At 35.9% G+C, this 3,745-nt stretch overlaps 1 pseudogene; it reads right to left on the bottom strand.

Moving 5' to 3' along the window:
• Positions 1 to 338: 338 nt before the first annotated feature.
• LOC115960010 lies at positions 339 to 2,638 on the bottom strand (annotated as a pseudogene).
• Between the last annotated feature and the right edge of the window lie 1,107 nt (positions 2,639 to 3,745).

The following is a 3,745-nucleotide window of genomic DNA, read 5'->3' as shown; positions in this document are numbered from 1 at the left end:
AAAGAATTAATGAGCCTGATTCTACCACAGATAACATAAATAAATAAATACAGAGATGCAGTAAAGTAAAATTAATCGTAAGAAAAGATTATTTATTTATCATGTCAGAAAACATTAGTTCCTTTTCAAAGTGAATTAATAATATAATATAAATCAAGCTTGTTACAAACGTATACAAATTTATTAGTAAAATAGCTTAAATGATGCAATTTTTTTATTTTTTATTTATTTTTAAGGATAAAAGATAAAATAAATGCAATGACCATTCATTTAAAGATAAAAATAAGAAGAAGAGCAGATAGACATGAGAACGTACCTTCTTTCAACATTCCAAATTACTACCAGATGTACACCTTTGGGATGTGCTTCACCTTTGGAAAATCTAATCTTACTTCTCTCTCAATGCGATTTTTAAGTTCCATTGAGACAGATTTCAAATCCAGTTGTCGAAGATTTTTAAGGTATTCAATGCCCTTGGGCACTGTCTTTAACTCCATGCAGCTATCAATGTCTAGGGATTTTAGATTTGGCATCACCCCTTTTTCTATTATTATCTCATTCAGTGGAGGCAAATTACGAATCTCCAATCTTGTAAGCTTAAGAAAGCCTGTACTGAAACATAGCTGTTGTCCAACATAGGCATTAATAAGTAAAAGAAGTCCCAGATGGGGCAAAGCAGCGATGTAAGGGAGTAGATCTTCTTCTAGTCTTGTCCAATGCAATTGCAAATTTGTGAGGCTTTGAAGTGAACAAAACCATTGTGGCACCTTCTCCAGTTTTCCAGTCAAAATAAGCTTTCGAAGGTTGGGAGGAGGAGATGAGAGTGCATCCATTCCGAGAGTTTCCTCCTCATTAGTTACCATGATACCCAAGCTCCTAAGACATGTCATGTTTTGAATTGAGATACATAAATCCGTCTCATTTGCTGCTTTCACTTTTGAAATACCGAATGTGGTCAATTGGGTCATGCTTCGAGTTTTTCTTATCAAGTCATCATCTGCTTCAATAGTACCCATAGTTTGCAAATTCTTTAACTGAGTGATATTTGATGGTACTTGCATCCCTGTAAAACATTTAAAGTCATTCGAGTTTCCAATGTAGCGATAGTACATAATTAGATGCCGCAACTTTTGCAACTTTCCTATTCCACGAGGAAGGGTCTTTATTTGTGTGTCACCAATGTCCAAGGTTTCAAGATTAAGGAGCTTTCCTATAGAATTTGGGAGCTTCGTAAGTAAGGTTCCCCTTAAATTCAAATATCTTAAGTTGAATAATTGAAATACTTCATCAGGCAATTCATCAATGGGGGCGTCCTCCAAATCTAGAACCCTTAACATTTTACTTCCTAAAGGCAATGTTTTCAACGTCTTGTTAAAAACAAGAAAAGAGCGAATCTTTGACATATTTGTAAATGATTTGAGTTCTCCATCTGTTTTGTGAATTGAAATGCGGCGTGCTCTGCATTCTTTCATTTCTTCTCCTCCATCATGTACAACACCGAACTTTTCTTTGACTGATATTGATAGAGCAAGCTCTCGCAAAAGATCATGCATTTTACATCTCTGTGGCCTTCCAAATTCATTCCTCTTTACAACTTGAAGCATGTTCCTGAAAGTGAGTTTTACTAGATTGCTATCTGCTACTTCTTCTAGAGTGGACCCTTCAACTTTTTCCACAAATCCTTCTGCCATCCATAGCTTAATGAGCCTTTTTCTTCGAATCTCATGATCTTCAGGGAAAATAGAGCAATATAAGAAACAATGCTTCAATTGATATGGTAAATCATTGAAACTAAGCAACAAAATGCTCTTCACTGCTTCTAGCTCAGGAGTGTTACTTAGATCCCAATTCAAGCTACTATAAATTTGATTCCATTGAGACGTATTCTTGGAGTACATAAGACTGCCCAAAGCCACTATAGCAAGAGGTAGGCCTTGGCATTTTCCCACAAGTTTTTTAGAAAAAGATTCAAGTTCTGGCGGACAGCTTCTGTTTGGACTGCTTAAGAATGCTTTCTTGCAAAAGAGTTCCCACGCCTCTTCCAGTTCTAGCAATTGAATATGATGAACATAAGGTATACCAATAGAAGGATGGCGAGCTACATCATCTTTACGAGTTGTAAGGATGATTTTGCTCCTGGATTTGCTCCAGAATTTGTTCTTGATTTTGCTCCCAGGATATCTCTCTCGAAGTGATACTTTTAGTTCGTCCAAGACATTTGTGTCCCAAACATCATCTAGGACAAGAAGATACGACTTCTACTCTAAGTAGCTCACCAGCATTTCTACTAACAGTCTGTAGTTCATGGAACTCAAGTCTGATGGATTTGTTTCCTTCCTTGACTCATAGAATTCCTTAATCATGCTCCTCAGTAAGTCTTCTACATCATATGTTTGGGAGACAGTGATCCATGCATAGCAATCAAAATGTCTCTTTACAGCGTCACTGTTGTAGGTGCTGGCAACTAGGGTGGTCTTGCCAGATCCTCCCATCCCGAGGATTGAAATGACAGTCTGTTGTTCTCTATCCTTCAACTACGTCTTTAATTGTTTTCTTTTATCTTTGACCCCTACAAGTTCATCTTCTTCAACAAACAAAGATGATTCAGCATGCCGCACAACCCATTTGTGACTATCTTCTGAACTGCTCCGCTCTATGTGCTCACCATGATATTTCTGATTTAACTCTGAAATGGGCTTGATTGTATTATTGATTTTCTGCAACTTGCTGGCTATTTTATGCCTCACGCAAAGAGTCTCTGGAATATAAATTGTGCGGCGAAGGAACCAAGCAAATCGACCCCCAATTTGGTGGCTATTGATGTGATACATGAACATATCAATAACATCTTCAACATCATATGCTGTGTTCTTCACTTGTGTCAGCGAAGTTTCCTCTCCGGCACTGCTTGCTCCCCTTTTATCTGCATCTATTAAAAAAGATCGCATTCTCGTCAACTCATGCTGGACATCTTCAATTGCATCTCGAACCCCCGTTAACAGCGACGCTTCAGTTGCAACAGCTGAAAGGATATTGTCAATCAAGTGTTGTACTATAGCCGAGTCCATTTTCGCTTTCAAACTCGCTCCTAGCTTTATTGCTGAATTTTTAGGCTCCCCTTCTTCCAATCATATAAGTTGGAACTTGGAAAATAGAGATGAAGGAAGAGAAATAGAGGGCCATGCTCTGACTTGTTGCTCACCACACACAGACCTACGGCATAAGAATCAAGGTAAAAGTTAAAATGAATGAAGGAATTTTCCTTATATTCCCTCTTTTTTTTTCTTTTTTTTAAATTGCATAATAATGGTAAGGGAAGGTGAGGGTACCAAATTAAATGGTTATAAAAGGACTAAAATGAAATAACTGATAATCGGAAAATAAAATAGAAAATTTTGACTTTTTTAGTTCTTTCGAAACAAAATAATTGAATCTTTCTAAAGAAATATCATTCTTATCTGACTACACAATTAACACCTTTGAACAGATTATTACTAACTTTATAATAATCGAAGTCAAGATATTAAAAGACATTGATAAAAATATAAATTTTCGCAAATATATATACATACTTGTTCGAGTGACGATTAAATCATTAACAAGATGAAGTTTAATGCATTTCTTTGATTTGCCATGTTTAAGAGATGCTTTACATTTTTTTTTTTTTTTTTAATGAAAGAGATGCTTTACAATTTACATTTCAATTTTCCTCAATTTATTATTTCTATATTAAGAAACCATAAAG

The sequence above is a fragment of the Quercus lobata genome, chromosome 9 (assembly GCF_001633185.2).
Source record: "Quercus lobata isolate SW786 chromosome 9, ValleyOak3.0 Primary Assembly, whole genome shotgun sequence".
Taxonomy (NCBI): domain Eukaryota; kingdom Viridiplantae; phylum Streptophyta; class Magnoliopsida; order Fagales; family Fagaceae; genus Quercus; species Quercus lobata.
Note: the sequence above shows the minus strand (reverse complement) of the source record. Positions and strands in the feature narration are given on the sequence as shown.